The sequence below is a fragment of the Ochotona curzoniae genome, unplaced genomic scaffold (genome assembly GCF_017591425.1).
Source record: "Ochotona curzoniae isolate NIBS_2020 unplaced genomic scaffold, NIBS_Ocur_1.0 scaffold_4701, whole genome shotgun sequence".
Taxonomy (NCBI): domain Eukaryota; kingdom Metazoa; phylum Chordata; class Mammalia; order Lagomorpha; family Ochotonidae; genus Ochotona; species Ochotona curzoniae.
In genome coordinates, this window is record NW_024467122.1 from 38,312,157 (window position 1) to 38,337,251 (window position 25,095).

The window sequence follows — 25,095 nt, forward strand, 5'->3', positions numbered from 1 at the left end:
CCATCAGGCCTTTACAGTGATTCTTTCCTCTGCCTGAAGTCCTTCTCTTCAAAGTTTTGTACAAATAACATCTTCCCAGTGAAGCCTGCCCTGCCCACCTTATTTTGAACTGAATTTTGCAATGCTGTCCTAAACTCTTAACACTCATATTTTTCCAACATTCCTCATCACCTCCATCATTCAATGGAACTAATTTGATTATTTTCTGTCATCTCCCATGCAAGCACAGAGTCATATTAACTTTATTCACTGATTATATCATCTAGAAAAGAATATGATATATAGAAAATTCTGACTAAATATTTGTTACATAAATATTTTAAAATTTATTTTATTTTTATTGGGAAGTCAGATTTATAGAGAGGAGGAGAGAGAAGAGGAAGATCTGTCTGTTGATTCACTCCCCAAGTGGCTGCAACGGCCAGAGCTGTACTTATCTGAAGTCAGGAGCCCAGAGCCTCTTCCAGGTCTCCTGTGTGGGTCCAGGATCCCAAGGCTTTAGGCCATCCTTGACTGCTTTCCAGGCCATAGGCAGGGAGCTGGATGGGAAGAGGGACTGCCAAAATTAGAACTGGTGTCCATATGGCATCCTGCCACTAGGCTACTGTGCCAGGCCCTGAATAAATATTATTTACAGAAAAGGTCACTGAGATTTTTGGTAACCCATTTCAAAGTCTAAAAAAATCTTGATGATTTTCAGGAACCCTGTGAATATCTTTATTTTCTTTTAAAATTGTGCTTTAGTCATTTTGATAAGTGGTAAGGAAAATACACACTCAAATAGGATATTCATCAAACTGTGCGATTATTACGTAAAGTGGCTTTGCTGTTGTCATGAACAGAGGCATAAAAATTATTTCTTCCTATCTTTATCCTCCACACTTCCTGTCTTAAAGCCCATTTGCTCACTCAAGTTTTTTCTGGGAAGGCTTCTCCAGAAATCCCCAAATGCCCTATATTACCCCAGTGTTTGAGTACCCAAAGGTAAACTGCTGAAGTACTGGGCACCAAAACAACAGAGGAGATAATGAAGACAACTAATGGATTAGAAACTATCAGGAAACCATAAAAAGGCAACCAGACTTTTTAGAATGAGAGCAAAGGGCAACTTTGGTAGCAACCAGCTGGAATAAAAGCAGCTTACATGGTTCCAAAAAAGCAAGAAAAGTATATAGTTGATCATCCCATAACAATGTGGAAAGCTGAAGGGTATTTCACAAAGCTACCTAAAGCTCTTGGAGGAGAACCCCCAGTAGGCTGAACACAGCAGAATAACGAAACAATGATTAATAACTACTAACTCCTGAAATAAACATAAAAAAACAGTTATCTTTAAAAATCCTTATAGAACACACTCAAAGATAAAACATTAGAATCTATATCCTTAAATTCAAGAATGAGGTAGAGATCACTTTCATACTCAACTTTAAATCATCACCGTTAAAGTAGCAATGTGAGAGAAAGAAACAGAATTTTAAGGGGAAAATATTAATAATTTACAGACACGTTTGGTACCTAGAAGATCCAGAATAGTACACAGGTAAAATTCATAAGCAAATTCAAGAGAGGTCTTCACATACAATGTCCATGAATAAAAATAAATTGTATTGCCATATGCTAAGCAAACCAATAGAAAATGAGTTTTAATTCTGTTTAGGAGTATCAAAATACCAAATAGTAGTGATAAATCTAACAAAAATTACATAACACTCCAACCTGGAAAATTTTTGATAAAAAGATACTCAAATAATTGATAAAATATTTATTTGGGGGGATTAGAATAAATATTGTAAAGTTTTAGACCCTCTTAAGTTGTTTTGTGGATTAAATGCTGTTTCAGTTAAATTTTTTGTAGATTTTTCTCATTGCTGATGTGAAAATGATTCTAAAATGTTGTGGATATATCAAAGCCTAAGTGACTAAAGTCCTCACCTTGCATGCACCTGGATCCCCTATGGCACCGGTTCCTGTCCTGGCTACTCCACTTTCCTTCTAGCTTCCTGCTTGTGGCCTGGGAAAGTAGTCAGGAATGGCCCAAAGTCTTAGGACCCTACACCCACATGGGAGATCTGGAAGAAGCTTCTGGCTTTAAATCAGCTCATCTCTGGCTATTGTGGCCACTTGAGGGGGTGAACCAGAGAATGGAAGATCTTTGTCTCTCCTTTTTTCTATAAATCTTTCCAACAAAAATAAATAAATCTTTTTAAAAAAAGAATGCATAAGACTCACTTGAAAAATAAAGTTAGAGAACTTTGAAAGAGCACACTTTGAAAGTGTGCAGTCTTGAGCATGGAGGATAAAAGGAAAAACTAAACAATGTAGAGTCCAGAAACAGCTATGCAATGCATAGTCTGCAACTGTACAGTACAGGAGGAAGGAGAAGATGTTCAGGTTTGTTTTTTGTTTGTTCTGTTTTGCTTTTTGCCAAATAATGGCACTGAGTCAACAGTAAGTTTTATTTATACAATTTCAAAGGATGGGGCCAGTGTGGTGGCTCAACAGTTTGATCCTCCACCTTGCACCAGCATCCCGTATAGGCACAAATTCTAGTCCCAGCTGCTCTACTTCTGATCCATCCCTCTGCTTGTCACCTGGGAAAGTAGCAGAGGACGAGTCCGTCCTTGGGCCATGCACCCACATAGAAGACCTAAAGAAGCTTCTTGCTCCTGCATCAGAACAACCCAGCTCCAGCCATTGTGGCCACTTGGGGAGTGAGCCAGAGGATTGAAGATCACTCACTACTGGCCTTCTCTGTATAAATCTGCCTCTCAAATAAAAAAAAGTAAGCAAGTATAACTTAAAAAAAAAATCCTACAGGATAGGGAGCTGGTGCAGTGCTGTACCAGGCTAATCCTCCACCTGTGGTGCTGGTATCCCACAGGCACACTGGTTCTAGTCCTAGCTGCTCCACTTTCATTCCAGCTCCCTGTTTATGGCCTGGGAAAGCAGCAGAGGACAGCCCAAGACCTTTGGACTCTGCATCCACATGGAGACCTGGAAGAAGCTCCTGATTCCCAGCTTTAGTGTGGCTCAGCTCTCTCCCTCTCTATGTAACTCTGCTTTTTGAGTAATATAATTAAATCTTTTAAAAAATTTTCACAGGATAAACAGCACAAATTGAGAGAAAAACAATGACACAGAAACTGCTTCAGTGTTTAGCCAGCTACTATGCAGAGCTGATTCCATCAACTACAGACCCAGTGTAGTTTTGACCTAAGCCAGGAACTCAATGCACCTGTTCTGTGTAAAACCTAGCTCCAAAGCTTAGGCATTGCAGCAAGAGAACTAGCAGGTATGTTAAGCCTCTAGTAAGGAGAGCTTCAAATGCATAAAGTAGCTACATTCTGGTGAATATCTTCAACAGAAGTCTGCAGTTCTAAAGCTTATTCTTCTCTCTTAAAATGCTCTTGGTTCCTCACAACACTAAAAAGAAATACTTACATATTCTTTCTAGCATGTCACTTAAAGGTTAAGTACAAGTGTGTTTCTAACACAAAATGTTAAATTCAGTTTAGAAGAGGAATCTTCTTAATCATATCTTTGTGAAGGCAACACTCATTTAAGTTATTTTCTCATTTAAGTCACTTCTTGAGATTAGAAGAAAAATGTCATTCAAATTTAGGGTTCAAGAAAGAGTAACTTTTGTTATTTTTGCCTTGTTCCCAGGTGATTTACAATCATTAAACAGTTTGGGGAAATTATCAAAGGAAGTATAGACTTCAAAAAACAGTTTAAATATGCTGATTAGTCTCTACCCATATTCATAAAATTAACTGAAATTCTGTTGAGTTTCTGCATATTTCAAATTATAGTACCTAATAAAATGCCATACTCCCATAAGATATTCAACCAACATTAATTGAATTAAAAGTTTAATTTGATGCCTTTGAAGAAACTAATCATTCTATTTTTTCATAGTTTTTTGCTTTACATCAAGGGATTTTGTCCCTGGATGTACCATAAATTAATTTTAGAACTTAATATTTAATGTGAGGCAAGGCAACTCTGTAGACAGCTTGAAGATAAACTAAAAATAAAAGTCTTCCAGTGGGGCTGGTGTGGTGACTTAGTGGGCTTATCCCTTCTCTTGCGTCACACATCCCACATGGGCACCATTTGGTGTCCTGGCTGCTCCATTTCCCATCCAACTCCCCGTTTATGGCCTGGGAAAGCAGTGGAGGATGGTGCAAATCCTTAGGCCCCTGTACTCACGTCAGAGATCCAAAAGCTCCTAGCTTTGGATCAGCTCAGTTCCAGTCATTGGGGCCATTGAGGGACCGAACCAGCGGATCGAAGATCTCTCTCTCTCTATCTGCCTTTCAAATAAAAAATGAACAAATCTTTTAAAAAGTTTCCCTTTGACACCCAAACTGCATTTGTATCTGAGCAATAATTCTCCTCAGCAGAAAATCAAATGGATAAAAGTTTGCGTGTTTAGCATTCCCAGGCATTGCAGTGACAGTTATTTAAAACAGCCTCCATAGGGAAATGCTATTGAATATTTGATTAATTCATTTTAATGGTTTTGTTAAAGAATATTCATGGGGCCTGTGCCACCAAATGCATTTATGAAAAGCTAGCAATTACTTAAATTATCTCTGACTAGATGTGAAATAGTAATGATTGCCAGCGTTTTGGAGCTTACACAGAGTTGGATTCATCTGCCTTTGTGTTTTATTGATTTTAGTTGGAATTTTGGTGAGCAGCAGTTCATCCTCTGGAAGTGAGCACCTTCCCCATTAACCAGTAAATGAACAGAATTGGACTGGGAAGTTCTGACCCTCCCATGGCTATCCAATAACATGTTGCCTCCCTATTCTTCCTATTTCTGATTCTGGATCCTCAGCATTCTTTTTCTCCTCCTCAAGATATCAGATAAAGAAAGGAGAGAAAAAAGAACTCTCCGTGTTTCTTCATGAAAACGGAGGGTTTCGTATGGCCCTCTGAGGATACCAAGGTGCCAAAAAATCCGCTAGAAAGAATTTTCAACAGTGGTCTTCTAGTCTCGAACCCAAACTAAAAATCAAATACAGAAGCAACCTATTCTCTTCCCCTACGGTAAACACTGTATAGAACAAAGAATAGAATTGGATGTTATTTTAGTACTAGGTAATAAGATGACTGTCATGTTACTTGAAAGAGCAATACAAAGAAAACTTAGTTCAATATTCCCACCACTTTTCTGGGAGCCCTTTCATATAACTTGGACTCACTGCTTCTTCTAGGGGTAAAGGTCAAAAGATGTGTGCGTGTGTGTGTGTGTGTGTGTGTGTGTGTGTGTGTGTGTGTGTGTATTTGAGGCATATCATAGCTGCGAGTGGCCTTTCATCTCAAGTACACAGACTTCAAAAGCAAATCCAATGTACGAGCCAATAATGAGCTTCCTATCTGCACTGAAAGTTGGGTGAAGGACGGGGGAATAGTCACACAGCATACTGCATGTTAAAATAATGTGTAAATCCCTATAAAACACCTCTATGATAGAACTCCAGATGATTCACAGGTACTAGTATTTATAACCTGTGGCAGTCCCCTCCCACACTGAAGCAGAGTTAGATCTGTTATCAGTAAAAGTGATGACGTGTTACTTCTGAGGCAAGATTACTAAAGGCAAATAAACCTTCCAAATAGGCCTTCTCGATGGCTCACTGCGCACTCAAGGAGCTCCACGGAGAGGCCAACGTGGAGGAAAACAGAAGCCCCCAGTCTCCAACTGGCATCAACTTTACCAACTATGCTACCTGGCCAAATGCTACATCACAAACAGCATAGGAAGCTTCAAGTGAAGATTGGCACAGCCAAACTGATTTCCAGGATCTGTGGGCTAAAAAATTATTTCATGTCACTGAAAACTTGGGGGTAAATTATACACACTGATAAACAGAACATCTCACACTTCCAGCCCTCATCTCTGGTTATCACCTACCTCTTCACCTTACCCCCAACATTTTGTTACCTTCCGAAACTCAGAATCAACAGTGCACTTTCCTCCCACAGACTCCCTGCTGCTTTATGTGGAACTTTATAGTCTCGCAAGTTCTTACTCCTTTTGCTGTAACTACTGTTTTTCTTAACAGTAGCCCTGTTTTTAAAAAGAATTTTCCCAGTAATTTATTTTGGTTTTACATACAAACGTGTGTAATCTCACTTTCTTGAAACTTAGCTTTAGCATCAAATATCTTCATGTCTTTATTTTATCTAAATGGAATAGGATTTCATCTTTACATCTACCTTACCAAACCATGTAGGAAAGTAAATAAACAAATGAGTCCATTTCGTTGAAACTAGGCAGTAAACAATTATTTGCATCTATGAATTTTTGCATGTCTGCATTATTTAGCATCATACTCCGCTGAGAAATATGACACCTATTACTTTTACTCATTTCAGCATCTTGTGACTGTGCAATATTTGCCAGGCTCTATAAAAGTAATTCTTTCCAAATCATGCATCTCCATTTAAATATTTGGGCTTAAATACTGGAACTGTTTTCAGTATTGTACAATGTTTTCTTTGTGTTCTATTGTTTTATTCTAAACTTAAGTATGCTTTCATTGAAAAGTATGTTTACAGAAGAGGGAAATTTTCCATTTAAATTATCCATAAGCTATTTCTTGTACAGCCTTAATTTTAAAAACACTTATTCTTTAATTCCATTATCAAAACTCCACACCAGTACAAGTGGTGAGTGGTGAGCTCCCTAATTCCTGCCACCTTCTGGCATCTCTCTCTCTCTCTCTCTCTCTCTCTCTCTCACACACACACACACACACACACACACACACACACACACACACACACACCACTTAGTGTCATCCTCCTGCTGAATTCCATGATCCCTGTTCTTCACATTTCTTTAACACTGCTGGATGCTGTTTCTTTATTGCAGAGAAAGAGTCTGCTTTGATTGATAATACATATTCAAAGGTTAAAATCAGGAAGTTGTTTTTTTTTTTCTGAATCTCCATTTCTTTTCAGGAATAGAATGTGCTTTTCAGTTGGCAGGAAATTAAAATCTATTTAACATATACTAGTTAAATGAAATCATATAATCATTCCACAGCTTTATACTACAATGACTGTATTAGTAAGCTTGAAGTTATATTTTACATAGTTCTAATTCCCAGTGCTATCGGTCACCTGTATAATTTCACCCAAATTCTAAATTGTCAAGGTAGGCAAGAGCAGGAATTATCATGCTAGTATCAGAGAAAAAGCTTTATCTTTACTAAAGTGTAACTTCTACTGATACACATGTTTGTGGCCACATCCTGTCTGGTTTACCTAAAACTCAGCTAGCATAATGTCTTTTGAGAACTCAGGTGGCTAAACTAACCATTCGGGTGTTGGTCCCAAGATAGTTTTCAAAAACAAATGTGCAAAGTTACCATAAAGAGGCAGAGAAAATTATGAAGAGGAAAGAAAACAGATAGCACAGGATATAAATCAAAGCGCTCACAGGAGAATCAGAATGACTTGTAATGCTGAGTGAATTTCTGTGATGTTGTGGGCTTAGGCTACAACAAATAAACAATTTTTCATTTTAATTTAGATTTCAGCATATATTGGGCAACGGTTACACTGCATATTGTAAGTTAAAAACAATCACAAGAGACTACGCATTATTATTTGGATGGGACCTTGATGTGCATCAGTGCCTCAAAGGAGTTTGGTAAGAAACCATTGTAATTTAGGATGAAGGGCTGAAATGGAGAAAGAGCACCATTACACATCAGAAAACATGCCAGGGCAGGTGTTTACATAACAGTTAAGATGCAAGATACCTGCAACCTGTATTGGAGTGTCTCAGTTCAGCTCCCAGCTTTGATTCCTGAGTCTAGCTTCCTGCTCACACAGACAGTAGGAGATACTATTGATAACTCAAGTCACTGGGTTCCTGCAATCCATGCAAGACAGTTAGATAGGGTTCCTGGTTCCATGCTTGGGACATATGCCCAATCCAAGCCACTGGGGACACTTAAGCAAATTAACAGATAGAATACATATCTCTCCATGTAGCTCTCAAATTAGTAAATACTTAAAACCACATGCACTGGGACACAGTATAATAAACTAGTGGCTAAAATCCTCCAATCCAGCTCCCTGCTATGGACTAGGAAAGCAGCAGAGGATGGCTTAAGTGCTTGGCTCCCTGTACCTACAAGGAGCCCTGGAAGAGCTCCCGGCTCCTGCCTTCTGATTGGATCAGTGCCAGCCATTATGGCCACTTGAGGAGTGAACCAGTGAATGGAAGCAGACGCACGCTCTCTCTCTTTTTTTCTTTCTCTCTCTCTCTCTGTAAAACTGGGATCTTCAAATAAAAATAATTTTTTAAAAAGACACCTGATGGGAAGAGGTACCAGGCACAATCTTGTAAGGAAGGCATTGTAGGAACTTTAACCTTATCTCCAGCTACAAAAATGAACAGAAATGCTTGCACCACAGGGTACCATGATTCAAGTTACACTTTTTTTCTTAAAGATTCATCTTATTTTCATTATAAATCCAGATTTACAAAGAGAAGGAGATACAGAGAGAAAGATCTGTTCACTGGTTTATTCCCCACGTGGCTACAACAGCTGGAGCCGAGCCGATCTAAGGCCAGGAGCCAGGAACTTCCTCTGGGTCTCCCATGTGGGTGCAGGGTCCCAGGGCTTTGGACCATGCTCTACTGCTTTCCCAGGCCACAGGCAGGGAGCTGATTGGTAAGCACAGCAGCTGGGACACAAACCAATGCCCATATGGGATCCTGGTGCATTCAAGGTGAAGATTTTAGCCACTGAGCCATCATACCAGACCCTATAGGTCACACTCTTACAGGATTTTTCTTGCTCAGTGGTTTTCAAATAGGCGTTGTTTGCTACATCCACCAGCCAAGAAACATCAGGCAATCCCTGGACACATTTTCTCTGCCAAAATGAATTTTTGTTCATGCCAGGGAGACACATTACCATAATCCCCTGAATAGAAGCCAGGGATACTGCAAAGCATCTTACCATTTCCAAGACAAAGAACTAGCTGTCCCCATATATCAGTAACACCCAGTCTGAGAAAAGTTATGTTGAGTTTTAAGAATAAAGAGCAGGCAAGGGAGAAAAATGGAAAAGGAAACAGGAGGTTATTAATGTGAGATAAGAGCACAGCTTGGAATAGCTGACTTAAGTGATGAGAACTGGCTTGTTCCAAACCTGGTTATCCTCCCATTCATTCTACCACACTCTGTACCACTACATGTAATTTCATTTATGCCTGTTTCCTCAAGCACTGGGCTGGATCATGCCTGCTCAGTCTGGTCCCAGACGACTGCCCTACTAATTTTCAATGCAATGCAGTTGAACCAACATGCTTTGCTTCTCACATCAAATTCCCAAAACAGCAGTAAATATACACTCCAGCTTCATTCCTACAACTTCTCTTTTACTCAAAATATGCTGATTTTCCCAATTTCAATGTGGAACTTATTTCATTGCCTTCCATGAACTATCCAATTCCTTAGCACTAGGTGGAACCTCATCTGTTAAAAGCTGTCTCAATCACTGTCACCCCTCAGTAGTGACATTATCAACAAACAACATGACACGGTCATAATACAGGCTTCTAGTTGGCCTTTCAGATTTCCCATTCCTCCTCTACTGAACTAGTCAAAACTCAAGAGCCAGGGGAATAAATGGAAGTAAGTGGATGTGTCTCCTACAAAACCTTCTGACTTCCATCTCAGAGAGTAAAAGAAGTCTTTACTATTGACCACTAAGGCCTTACAGGGTCTGAATTCCAGTTGCTGCACTAACCTCATCTCCTACAACTCATTGACTCTGCTTCCACCACTCCTGAAATTCTTGATTCTCCCAACATATCAGCATCCTCAGCCTCGGGGCCACTGTTACTGATGTTCTTTCTGCATGAAATGCTTTTCCCAAAAATAACTTAATGGCTCACTGCAACCTTCTGTGCTCATTTCATTTAATTAAATTGGGCCTGCAACAATACTCCTTTTCATCTGCCCTTATTTTTTTTTTCTATTACACTTCCAACATCCAACAAGCAATCTGATGTACCTACTATTTTTATTATTTACTGGCTTTCTTCTTGCAAGAATACAAGCTCCAAAAGGCAAGGATTTCTTACATTTTCTTCAATTTCAAAATACTTTCAGCACCTAGAACAATGCTCAGCAATGAACACTCAAACTCACAGTTTCAGGACTTTTGTCCACAATTGTATCTTTGCACACATGCCTGTGTGTACACAATTATGCATACACCGCATACATATGAGATTGTAGCTGCACTGATGGAAGAGTCTTAGAAACCCTCATTTACTCCACCAGCTTTTGATTTTGTGATGACTTTGCACCTTAACTCAAAGTCTATCAAAGTTGTACCTGCATGAAGAACCAAATGACCAAGCCAAACTAATTCTCAATCACTTTCCATCTGTCTCTCTGTTGATGCATTTAAGTGGATGTCACTCCTGAAACACCCCCTTCTTGTCAACACTAATTGTTGTTGTCAACACTAACTTCTTGTCTATCCTCTAATTTTACAAAGTTTGAAGTTTCCAGTATTTGCTACCTGAGATCCAAATAGCATTCCCATCTACTTGATAAAAAGAAATAACTTGCTTTATCTCCGATAGGATATGGAATTGACTCTATGCATTAGTCATTCGATCTTGAATTGAATTTTAACAAGCTCTTCAGTGTATTAAATTGCTCCTGCAAGGATGAGAAGTGTATATTTCTTATTAAATGTGTAGCAGGACTCAATAATATCTATCATTTCTCATGGCAAAGATTAACTTGAATAAAGCAAATTTAATTCAACTGAGGCAGAGCTTTAATATCAAGTTTATTTTAGTTAAGGTATAAGACAAACAAATCAAATTCTTATGCAAACTCTGCAATAGTTCAAACAATCTTATTCAAAATAATAGAAAGAAGTCAAAATCAAGAAATTTATTGTTAAATATGTTAAAAGCAAGGAACTCTATTTTTAGAGAAGATATGGTTTTGCAGAAATTATCTTGTCCTTAAGATAGTTATGTGCATATCCACAGGCAAAGCAGACAACTGAAACCCAGGCGAAATGGGCATCTAACACCAATTTGAACGCCTGCTAATGGCTTCTCCACACCACTGGCATTTGCTATGTGATTTGATCCTTGTTTTGAAAAAGTAAACATGGACACCATTTTTAAAATAAATAGACTCAAAGAAGTGTAATTGCTTACAGGTAATGAAAAACAGAATGTTGGAACACACAAGGGTGTTTGACCGCCATGATACTGCTCCCACTTCATGGAAAATGAACCACTGGACAGCTGGGTAAGAAAAATTAGAAAGTAAGAAGTAGTTTGTTCAGTGATGAGAAAACAATTCCTCACTATCTAACATGGCATGATGCAAAGTCATGCTAGGCGATATCCATCTAATGGATTTGCGTGCAATAGGCTTACTGCCTTGGTCAGGGCTGAGATCCAGTTTCCCTATGGTCTTCTTGGCTCCAAAGATACTTTATGAATGCTGTGATGAATCCTTTTCTAAGATAACCAGTCACTGATTTATATGTTCAAATAAGTACTTTTGCATAATCAGTGTTCTTAAAACAATCTACTGGTACAAAAGATTTGGGTTCAGAAAAGGTAATGACAAAGCTATGGGTTCAGAATTGAACAAGCACAATGTTCCACACATGCCCTTTGCTGCTACAGGTGTTTATGTCCAGAGCCTCCTGTCTCAAATCCATAAATACTGCACACCTCTCAACATTAGATCAATTTCTCTTTAGGTCATGGATCACAGTTCTTTAACCCTTTATGTTCTTTTTAATGTTTGTTCGTTTATTTGCTTCTTTTATGCACCTAATCACACCTTTCTCTAAACAACACTATCAGAACAGTTCTCGTTCAATACCTTAGTACATCTCAGCTGTTGCATTTCACTGCCCTTCCATTTGTGGATTTTAGTAGTTTCATCCACTTATGTGTTTGTTATGAACTACAGCACAAAAAGGCATGATTCATTAATAAGTTCATTAATGAGCTTTATATAACCTGGTCAAGTTTTGTTATACCAAGCAGTCATAAGCAACATTTTAAGGTAGTTAAATGAAGTTTCCCCTTTATGAAATTCCTCTTTTCTTTTATTTAAATTTCTGAAGTGCCTTCAAACAGTTACGATCTTCACAAGCCCCTAGATACCAAGCCCCATTACTGCTATTACCCTTCGCCTGCAATCTGTGGAGATTATCAGTCTAAGAGCTTCATCCATCTGTTGTCTCCTCCCACTCTACACATAGCAGGTCTGTTCTGTCTCCTATTCTACGTCTTGGTTCCCAATAAACTAAAACAGGTCAACCATAACCCATGTAGCAAAATAACAACACAGAGATTCTATAGGGTCAATAATATCTAGGAGAAAGCGTAAAAGTGTTAGCAGGTGCTAATCAAGACAGCAAGTGAATAAAAAGCCACCTTGCAGTTTTACAGGTCATCAAAACATTTTTAAATACTTACCGATTTATTGGAAAAGCAGAGTTATAGAGAGAAAGGGATAGACAAAGAGAAAGAGAATTTCCGTCTGCTGGTTCACTTCCCCAAAGACTTACAACTGCCAAGGCAAGGCAAGGCCAAAACCAAAGCCTAAAACTTTATCCAGGTCTTCTGGCATGGTTGGCAGGAGCCCAACTACTTGGACCACATTCCAGATCTTTCCCAGGTGCATTATCCGTGAGTTAGATCGGAAATGGTGCATCCTGGACTCTCACAAGCACTTGCACAGGCTGACACTGCAGGCAGCAGCTTAACTTGTTGGCACAACACCAGCCTCCTAATCACATCTTTAGATAACTGTCCACTCTACCTACTATGGGCACTGCCTCAGTAAATTTTCATCAGTGTTCTCTGTTAGTGCCATTTGAAAGCCATTCCCTGTCCATAGTTCACCTCTGAATTCTCAATCTCTCCTACATCCTTGTTATCTAACAAAACAAAGCAGACCTATGAATGTATAAATGGTAAACATTTGATGGTGAGTAAATACCACTACCAATTTCATTCTAATTTTAAGCAGAGCTACTAACTACTCAATTCTGGTCAGTATGAAGCAGCATTGTGAGTTTATAGCTTACCCCTGCCTGTCCTATCAGATTTCTTGTTCCTGTATTTTCATTCCCGAACTTTAAAATATTTTTTGGATTTCTGCACCCCTAAGGCAAATGCTTTCCTCCTCAACTCCAATCTTTGGATACTGAGCTCTATTCAAACCTAAAACCTCCAACATAGTTTTCATTTTGTGACCATTTCAGAACTTACCGTTCAGTTGATGGAAAGTCTGCTTATTGTTCTTGGCTCCTTATAAATTTCTTTCTTTTTCTCTAATTAGAGGCTCTCAGATCAGTCTTGACTTCCCCATTAGTATTCTATTACTCTTCAATCAAGGGTCATAATGTCTGAATCCAGGAAGCACCTTCTCCCACTTTGCTCATATCATTTTCTCATGATTTCTCCTCAACTATACTAGGAATTACTTTATTGAGAATATCAATCAGTTCTTTTTCTCCTAAAGTCAAACTGCTATCCAAAGATTAATCTGAGCACTCTGCCAGAATGATGTTTTTGTTCTGTTTAATTAATGTCTAATGCAGCCAGTCTTTTTTAACAAAAATTTCTAAGAAGTTATAAAAAAGAATATCTACTAGATTGCTAATTTTTACCAAGAAGCTATTAAGAATATAGGACTAAGTGAACATAAACTATATACCTAAGCAAAGCAAAAAAATATTTGAATTATGCTTTCCTTACATTCTATTCATCCTTGTAGACATCAAGGTGCTTTCACAACTTTAGTGAAATGTCTAGGACTACATAATCATCCAGAATATGTTCCTAATCTCAACTTGAGAAAAATATCATCAACTTTGACCCTTTCTGACACATCCCATCATGTACAGCTGAGCCCCATAAGCATGTTTCTCCTCCCAGTTTGCTGCCTGACAGGAAGTATAGGTGATCACAAGCTATTTGTCTTTATTTCCAAAGCACTCTGAAAGATAAGGAGAGATGAGAATTGATTAATGTCCCCCATGAAAAGTTCAATAACTGTTTAATCACAGCTTGGAAATAAAGCAATGCTTCTGATCTTTTACAAATTAATTTAACGTTGCATTAAAAATAAAATAGGCCATAAATTGTGCTGTGCAGGGATAATCAATGGCTCATTATCTTTGCTTCTAGCAAAATGCACTGATTCTTTAAAAGCCATTAATGAGCAATATTGGGCAGTACACAGTTGCAAATTGTTCAAGTATTATTGATCCTACATCTATAAAACTAATCTCATCAGGGAAAATTTATGAGCAGTAATAATGCAACCTGTTTCACAGTCTATACTAAAGAAATAAAGGAGAAAATTCATGTGCATAAGGCTAGATTATAAGATCACTGGAGAGGAATGATTTCTGAGCCCTTCTTTTACTCTGTTGCTAGCACATCACGGTTCTTAATCATTGTTAAATACAAATCTAATAAAGAGAGATCTTCACTGGTGACCAATAAAATGTTAACAATCCTTCCTTAAAACTAAACCACTATGATAATCTGTCATCAAGATAGATGTGACTACTCTCCCTTAGATATTACTAAGTCATTATGCATCAGGCATCTATTAGGTTACTTCTTTATTATTTCATATTTTATGGCATCACTCACAAATATTGCTACTGAAAAAAAATTCAGTTAATAGATTGTGTTCATTGTTCAACTTTGAGGAATATATGTGTTGCCCATGTATCCAACTGCCTGTTACACATTTCTCCTTGGAAATCCTGTAAGTTTCTCAAACACAACATCTTAAAAAAACATGGATGGCCTGCCAGAAAGCTGAGGTAGATACTAAACATGCAATGTCATTTATCCTGGATGCCAGAGGGAGGAAATCTGGGGAGCTAGTACTCACAGCTTCGGTAGAAAGGGAATGATGGGAAGGAGAATGGAGATATATAAAAAAGAATGGGATGGAAACCCAACTGTTCTAATGTACCAGGCAAGACAGTTCTATTGTAACTGCTTCCAAACAGAAGCAAAGCTAAGTTATTTTCAAAGAGCATCAATGGCTGTCTCACAAAAAAATTCTAATCATTCAATAGCACTGAAACAAAGAGGGCACATCTTACTGAAAGCTGTTCAGACCAATGCCTTTTTGTGATACTACAAAACTTCACCAGGACTGTTGAATCGAATTCTAAAATGTGGGGACTTAACATCCTCCAATTACTTCCCATATTTTATCCCATGTAGCAGGAACAAGGAGTAACAACAACCTGGAAAATATGAGTGTATAGAAATTGCCAAAATTTGTTAGAAAACTTTCTCTAGAAACTTTTCAGTAATCATATTACACCCCAACATGTTTGGGATTCTTGATTTAAAAAAAAAAAAAAAACAATGGCAAAGACCTGGGGAAGAAAATAGAGTGTGACTTATCCTCCCAGTATTTCAAGTCCCAAATAATATTCAGGAAACAGACACACATTAATCTAGCAATTTTAAGAGATCTAAGATGAAACATTTTCGTTCAAATTTCTTATACAGGGTTTAATTCCAAAATAAAAAAATCTTGCCTCCTTGTAAAATCATTTAACTTGATAAAAAAAAAAAAGACCGCAAAAATACACTGTCCAGTATTTTCTCATAAAAATAAAACAATGGTCAAGCTTGTTTGTCAAACTGTCAAGCAGCATGTCAGTGTCAGATCAACATTGCTACATTTTGTGGGTATAAATCTGAAAACATCTAAATTTCTCAAAATTTGCCCAAAGAAAGGAAAATTCAGCAGATGAGTGAAGCCAAAAGCAGGACTTGAACCTGAACAAAGCGTTACATCCAACCAGGGAATGCTGAACTCTTTAGAAAAGCTGAGCCATGCCCTGCAGTGACGGCGGGTCTCTAGTGAGAGGGAGGGCACATCCAAGATACTCTACATAGTGGATTTCTTTTCCCCTCCCAAGACAAAATGAACTTTGCTGCTTACTGCTCCCAGGGCAGCTCACAGACCCTGGGCAAGGATACAATGGTGGGGAGTTTGGGCTAGCCTAGACTCACCACTAAAGACTGGTAGGCCTAATCATATATTTTTTCAATAGACTTAAACTAAGGTCACTTTAACTAAAGCTTCTGAGCAAGGATTTAAGTGAAGTGAAGTAGCAATCTTAAATTGTGAGAAATGTACAATATTGGTTCCTCAAATTTTTATATTTATGAATCTTGGTTTTGAAACCTCAATATACATAAGATAGTACTCAAAATCAAGAGTCCTAAGGAAAATTCAAGTCAAAACACCAAAGAAATACCACTTCACATCCACTAAAGTGGCAAAACAAAAGAGCTTAATTGTAGGCAGTGCGAAAGATGTGAAAAACTGAATTGTCAAGTAATGTGTTTAATTTTTGGAAAACAGTATGGCAGTTCCTCAGAATGTTAATATAGTTAACCAGATGACCCAGCCATTCTGTTCCTAGCTAAGACAATTCAGAAAGTTTATAGGAGATGGAATTTTAAAATTTCAAAAAAAAAAAAAATTCTTGAATTTCACATGGCATTTTTTTCATAGTATACATTTCTCATGAACTTTTATGAAGACTACTGGTAGTACCTGCATTAGTTTTCTAGGTCAGATCAACCGTCATGTCAAGCTATCGCAATGAGGTTATTTAAACAACATACATTTATTTTTCTCATTGTGAAGGTGCAAGCTCAGAAGCAGCAGGGCTGTTTCTCAGAGGCCTCTCTCAGTTCATGGACGGCCACCCTGTCGTCGCTACCTCTTCACATGGCTTTCTTTCTGTGCTCTGCTGCCCCTGTGGTCATTAGGAAAACAACCAGACTGAACATCTGACTTGAACAGCTTCACCTTATATTAATCCTCTCTTCAATGACCTTTATCTCCAAAAGTAGTCCCACCATGAGGAACTGAGGGTCAGAGCCTCCAAGTATGAATTTGAGTGCAGAGGGAAACAATTCAACTCAAAACATCCAAAAGAACTGAAAACACACCCACAAAACTTATATGTGAATGTTCACAGCATCATTATTTACACAGCCCAAAGTCATAGTAGCATACAAGTCCAGCAATGGATAGACAAAATATGCTACATCCATATGATGGATTCTTAATATGCAAAACAGGTATGAAGTACTTATTAATGCTACAGCTTGCATGAGTCTTGAAATTAGTATGCTTGAGAAAGAAGTTAGTCACCAAAGGCACATATTAAATTATTCGATTTATATGAAATATTCAGAATAGAAACATCCATAGAAATAGAAGTTAGATCTGTGTTTTCCAGGAGTTGGTATAAACAGAGTATGAGATACTCTAAGTGAAGTTAGGGTTTCTTCGGGGAGAGATGAAAACATTAGAAACCTACAGAATGTATTATAAACCAGTGATTCAGTTTTTTAGAAGAGTAACTTCTGTGGCATGGGAATTATATTTTAATGAATGTGCTTTTTAATTAAAAGCCACAGATATATTCTTGCCCCTAGTTCCAGAGATTCTGATTCAGAAGTATGTGTAGAGAGCTTAGAAATTTGTACATTTAAATTTTCTGTATTTGAAAGACAAAATGACATAGATGCAGACAGACAGAAAGGTCTTCCATCTGTTGATTAACTCCATCCAAAAGCCAAACAACAACAAAATGCCAGAACTAGCCCAGGCCAAACCTCCTGTCTGAACTCCAGCTTGGTATTCCATATGAATGGCAAGGACTCCAGTACTTGTGTGGTCATACTTTGCCTTCCCAAACACAAGAGCAGGAGTAGGGGTTCACACTGAAGTAGCATCAGGTCTCTGATAAGGCAGGCAAGCATCCCAAGTGGCGGCCAGTCCCCACCCAAGACATCTGCATTCTCCAACCCTGTAAGATTCCATTTAACTTTGAGACATTATAAGCCAAAAGTTTAGTAAGGTTCCCTTTGGAGGCCGCTTTGAATGAGAGATCAAGAAGATTTATTAGAAGCTGACAAAAGAACCCCAAGAAGTCTGTTTTGTTGAGTGATCATGATTAACTTTGGTACAGGGAAGACCATACTGAGTAAGGAAAGAGGTTGAAAAAGAAGCCATAGATTCCATCTGCGTAAATTAGCTGGACTTTAATCTCCAGACTTTTCTGAAAAGATGGAGGTGTAATTCAGACATAAGTCAACTCAAAAGTTAATTCACTAGGAACCCAAGTTTAAAATCCATAGAAATAGGAATTAGGTCTGTGGTTTCCAGGAACTGGTATAGAGGGAATATGAAATGACTATTAGTGGAGTCAAGGTTTCTTCTGGGAGTAATGAAAATATTAGAAAAATGCAGTCTAAAGTGAAGAATGCTCTGCACTGCCTAAAAATACAATCTTACACTGCTTGAGATAATTAAAGATAAAAATTATTATAGAGAAAAGTAACACTAGGATTTATTGACAATTACTGCACTCTTTTTGTTATTTAGTCAATTTTCAGGTATTCAATGCCAAGGCTAATTGGGGGAAGCTGGCTGCCACACTATGAGGAGCTCTCAGGAAAGGCTTACATGGTGAGGAATAGCGGCTTCTTGATTATATCTTGCAGCCCCAGACAAGCCCTTCCAGGAGGAAGTTTCAGCCGACAGTTTGAACCCCACTTTACAAAACTCTTCATCAGCTACAATTCCCAACTCTCAGAAACCACGTAAGATAAAAATTTGCCCTGTTTATTTTTAAACCATTTTTTAAAATACACTTTATTCATTTCCTAAAGTTCAGAATCATTAAGTTCGGGGATAATTTTAAGACAATTTTGTTGCAGTGTTACAGTCTTAGATTTGATAGAAAAAGATTTTCTAAGATTTTTCATAAGATTTTCAGTATGTCACTTGCCCTCACAAATGTCTGCTCCATTGTGAACACTCCCTACCAGAGTGGGACATGTCTTACAACTGGGAAACCTACTTTGACACATAATTATTGTAAGTCAACTAGAACAAATTTTGCACATTGCTAGATAATACAGAAAGCTAATACTTTTTAGAAAATGTATGATGCTTATATAGTTTAGGGTGGGAAGGGTCAAGGATCAGGGGAAAATGGGTGAGACCATTGTTCACACATTTTTCTTTTTCTTCTTCCTCCTATCTAAGGGAAGGGAGAGATAAGGAGAGAAGCCACACACAGCCACCCAACCATCTCAGCTCCCTGGACAAAACGGGTCACTCAATGTCATCCCAAGGTCCCCAGTGTGGAGCATGCTCCAATGGTTCTGCTTAAATCATTTCAATAATTTTGAATGCTCAGATCTAAAGATGAAGATATCTTTTCAAGGTCCATTGGCTCACACAGTCACATAATGCTTGCCTGCCAAAGAGGCAACAAAACACATAAAACAACTAATGGTAAGTCAGAAACTACCATCCTAGAGGACAGTAAAAGTAAAGAGAGATCTGGATTCAAGAAGACCTAGACTCAATACATGCTGCACCTCTTTCTTGGTTTATGATCTTTAGCAGGTGTCTAAAACTCCTCTAATAAACAGGGACAAGGACTTACTCATGGCATTTGGGTGAACTCTAAACAAATGACCATTTATGTGAAAAGCACCAAGAAACTGTTCAACAGTTGGATTTCTTCCCCTCCTTTTTTATCTTTGTAATTGTAATTTCGACCATGAGTGATTACATAATAGTCATTTTCTTCCAGCAGAAGTGTTCCTAATTACATATCACGAAATAAAATATATCAATGTTTCCTAACATTTCACGAGAGGAAAAAAAATCTTGACTTCTCAGCACATCATTTGAATTTGATGAGAATGACAGGATTTTGTGACTAACTTGGAATACATATAAATCATTTGTCAGTCATGTGTAAATGGCAGTGATAAAAAAAAAAGGTCACCTCTTTAGAATATTTTCTCCCCCAATGATATCTTCAGAGACGACCCAACTTAAAGTAACATTATGTCCCACATGTGGAAGGGAAGACAGCATTCCGGAGAACATTCAAGGAAATCATATCCCAATCCCATAATAATCAAGTGCCTTTTCTCTCACTGCAAAAAATAGAATTGAGTAGAAGTTTAGAAAGCCATCATAAATTCTAAATTTCACATTCACTCTTAAATTCACATCTGAGCCATTCATGCAGAGCAGAAAATTTCCTCCTTGGAAAAGTAATTCTGCAAAAGGTGCCTCTTTAAAGCACGGTTCATAAGTTATAAAACACTGGGGATCCACACTGGAATGAAAAGAAGAAGATCCACACCCTTCCAGTTTTCTACCATGAAAGAAGTCAGGGAAAGTTCTCCAAGAAATTGGTTTCCTCTTATCCACCTCACACTGCCTGTTTGCCCTTCCTTATGTGTCCACAGGATGCTAACAGAACCACAGTGAGACAGGTGTCATTTGCCTCACCAGCTCCATGACTCACCTTATGGCATATCCAATCCTGCCAAATTGAAATTTCCTGCACCTTCACAGGCCCCAGACTTGATTAACAACATGTCTGTTTAGCCAAACATTCACCTCAACTAAGGTCTATGAACAAAATGGAAAAGGCCTAGCAGGTTATAATCATGTACCATTAAACAGGCTAAGATCATTGACACACATTAAGAGTCTTTTATTATTTGTTAAGGTAATATATGCTCACTGGAAAATCATCATCAACCATAAAAAACATATATCATTTGCCCAACATTAATCTTTTCTATAACTAGAAACATAACATACACTTTCCCGCAAGTTATCATCCAAAAACCAACTCAACAGTCCTTTCTCAGAACAACAATTTAAAACTCTAAACATCCAGTCCTTGGACATCCTATATTTTTCTCCTTTACCCAAAAATACCTTCACATGATATGTCTTTCACCATGTTTGCCTAATGTCTAGCTCTCTCCAGAATGTAGAGTTGTTCAGAATGCATTGTCAATGACCCAAACAGCGTGCAACATGATCTGGGAGGACTCTGTTCTCTAATCTTCATCCATAAACAAAATTTTTGAAGTTTTGCATCTAACTTTAACTCTCTAACTGTATACATACTTGAACTAATCCAATGCTAACTCCATGGTAAAATGAAGCCAGCGCTTGGCATGGCAAGCTAATCCTCCATCTGTTGTGCCAGCACCCCACATGGGCATTAATTCAAGTCCCAATGGCCTGCAAAAGCAGTGGAGGAGGGTGTAAGGACTTGGACCTCTACACCCACATGGCAACCCAGAAGAAGTTGTTAGCTCCCAGATTCTGACAAGTTCAGCTCTGATTGTTGCAGGCATTTGGGGAGTGAACCAGCAGATGGAGGATCTCTATTTCTCTCTCTCTCTCTTTTTCTTTCTCTGTAACTGTGACTTTTGAGTAAAAATAAATAATACTTTAAAAAAATCTTTTTAAACATGCATTAAATATTAAAAATATTTTTAACAAGTAACTCCACTAAAAACATATAAGACTGGGCCAAGCATTGTAGCCTAGCAACTAAAGTCCTCACCTTGCACATGCTGGGATCCCTTATGGGCACCAGTTCTAATTCCAGTGGCCCTGCTTCCCATCCAAGCTCCCTGCTTGTGGCCTGGGAAAGCAGTCTAGGAGGGCCCAAAGCTTTGAGACTCTGCACCTACATGGGAGACCTGGGAGAAGCTCCTGGCTTTTGGCTTCGGATCAGCTCAGCTCCAACCATCATGGCCACTTGGAAAGTGAATCATTGGATGGAAGATCTTCCTCTCTGCCTTTCCTCTTCTCTGATTTTCCAATAAAAATAAACTTTAAAAATATGTAAGAAAATCAGCAGGATAAGAAAAGAAAGAAAAACCTAAGTTGAAAACAGAATATTTTATTCATGTGTTCACTGGACAAATATTTATAAGGATTTTCCTGTTATCTTTGCTTTCACAAATTGCTCTGCCACAGTCAGAACCGGAAGAGTGCAAATATCTACACCCGGCATAGTCACTTCAGTGAGCCACTAGAATTGTGGCTTTACTTTTTATAAAGTATTCCTGAAGCAATAAATATAAGCTTAAATATGTAATGAGCTGCCTAAGGGTCTGGCATAATTATATATCCTATTCTCTTAAATCACCTGCTTAACAAATGGCAGATCCCCCTTCTGATTTATAGAGGGAATTTTCAGGAATCTATTTGAAATGCACAAAGCATTTAAAAGCATGATAGGAAGCTAGGAGCTGGTAAATTATAGGAGAGAGATAAGGGAGAAATAGAAGTTAACATTTAAAAGGGACCCAGAAAAGGCAGGTTTGAGAGACAAAGAGAGAAGGGTCACCAGGATCCAGAAATCAGTGAGCCACTCCAGAAGAATTACCCATCTGATGTCTCCAGAGATGACCCCTCGACTGTTCAATATATTACTAAAGAACCAAGCCAGCATCAATTTGCAAGGCCAGGCTCAGATTTCAGAAGGTGTCTGACTCACATGAGCCTTAGGCCCTGGGAAATCTTGCTCTGTGAATGAAAAGTCTCCCCTAACCAGGTCTATGCAACACAACTATTCTTTAGAATTAATTATTTCCTGATGCTACAGAGTTATTTTATTTATTTAATAAATGTTCTTTAATCTATCCAAAGAATTTCCCTCAAAATACAGTAGTCACAAATCTATAAAGTATTCTAACTCCAGATACCTAATAATTGAGGTTTAGAGGCAATCAGCAAACAGTAATACACAAAGACACAAACTGAAAAGCTAAAACCTTAAGGTACCTACAGACTGTGATAAATGCTATGAAATAAATAGGGTTATGAGAAATGGAACAGCTAGGAGAAGCCACTCTATGGAGGACATTGAGGAGCTGACGTGGAAGTTACATCTTGAAGGAATTAGGGGGAAAAGACTTCAATCAAAGGGAATGCAGCTACAAGGCCTGGAGTTAGAAGAAATTCCCTGTACTCTGCAATAGACAGAGCAAGTGCTGCCAGAGGAGGTGAAGAACAATACCAGCTCAAGTTTGAGGGATGTAGAGTGAGGTGGATCAGGTTAAGCAGCCGGAACTTTAAGTGAGGTGGTGAATGGCCATGTCCTAGGACCTCTATTTATGCTCCTAGTTTAAGTAGTATAACATGGAAAACTTCCAACTATAAACAATATTCTAGGTGAAATGGCAAAACATTTTGTTCCTTCGTTCAATACAAGTGTCTAGAGGCCCAGTGCAGTAGCCTAGGGACTAAAGTCCTTACCTTGAATGTGCCAGCATCTCCAGTTCATGCCCCACGGACTCGGCTTCCCATCCAGTTCCCTGCTTGTGGCCCAGGAAAGAAGAGGATGGCCCAAAGCCTCAGGACTCTGCACCCACATGGGAGAAAGAAAGAAGCTCCTTGTTCCTGGCTTCTGATCAGCACATCTTCGGCCATTGTGACCGCTTGGGGAGTGAATCAACAGATGGAAGATGTTCCTCTCTGTCTCTTCTTCTCTATGTATACATACATATGACTTTCCAACAAAAATAAATAAATCTTAAAAAAAACTGTTTGTCTGAGCTCATCGGGCAATATTTTGGATCCTGAAAACATCAACCTGCATGGTAATTAACTGAGTATGTATTTATATGAGAGTAAACTAATTCCTGTGCTCAAGATTTGTATATATTATTTTATACATCAACACAATTTTTTTAAGGAACAAAAGAAAAAACCATAACAACTAAGACATCAATAGATTTGTCAACTGAATTAATAAATTCTAGCATTCCAAGAAAAGGGAAAACATCTGTCTAGAGCTCTGTATTCTATTCAATCACCAGTCAAAATAGGTGGGCAAAATTAAGGCATCTTTAGACAATGACTAAAAATGTTACCACTCACAGATCCTCACTGTAGAGTTTAAACAGGAAATTATGCTTTGTGGGAGGTGAGACCTGGTGAGTAGAAATCTGTTGCAGGCAATCTGGATGTGCAGTAAAAAGTGTGGAGCGACCATAGCATTAGAAGAGGACAAACAGAAGTTTCTTCATAGTGTTAGCTTCAATTTTTCTGCACTTTTGTCTTCATATCAATAAAGCAGAGACAAAAAGACCTTATGTAGGGAGATTTAACCTTAGTTAGGGAGATTTTGAGTGTGTGTGTGTTTGCCTCCTTGGGGCAGTGTCTACTGATGGTGACATATTAAATGAATATACCACCTATGCAACACTTATATAATTCTCATACAACTGAACTTCAACTGCAAACCATACTCTGTGGATGATTAAGAAACTTCTTTCAAAAATATCTTATTCTTTTTCTTTATATGCCACCAATACTTTTATATCCTATTTATAATCTTCTAGATGCGGATTAAACCATTTTTCTTAAAAGGTTGATGGAACTCCACACATGGGTTTCCAGAAGACAGCTCTGCTTTCCATTTGTAACTGCTATTCATTGTAATCAATGCCTGGCGCAAAAGTTGGAGGGCAAATGTGGAAATAAGAACGTCTGATACAATGTATTCCAATAGAAAAGAGGGAAACTGACAGAATCATAGGATGAACACAAACTATTTTAAGAGGGAAAAAGGAGTAGAAAAAGTAAAAAGAACAGAAAGTCTATATCAGAATGTAAAATCTTATACATAAGAATTATTGGGAATATTGGAGCAAAAGTTATTACATTGTACCTAGATTCTCAAACTCAGAAAATGAGACTCTGAAATTACCTTTTATTGTATTCTAGTATTATCTTTCATTTATGTAATGCCTTCAATAACCCCAGATTCCTATCCAAACTTATTCCCAGCCACACAATTTCAGGTGACACAATTCTAATTCTCCTGTCTTCGGCCACAGGATCCTGTCTGCCTAGATGTTCTCTGTCGCTCAGTCAGTATGAAGATCAGGTATACATCAAAGATTTGACCAGATTTCATCTCTGCCCTACATTCTCTATTGCTTGAATCAGTATTTCCCTTTATGCCTTACTTTGTATTTTAATGTGAATATCAGTGACTAAATAACATTGATCATTTAATTTCATTTAATTTCCTGGGACCATTACAGTAGAATGGATTTTAGTAGCAGGTAAAATCTTTGTCTCTAAAAACAATTAAAATCATCATCCTGGGGCTGGCATTGTAGTGCAGTAGGTAA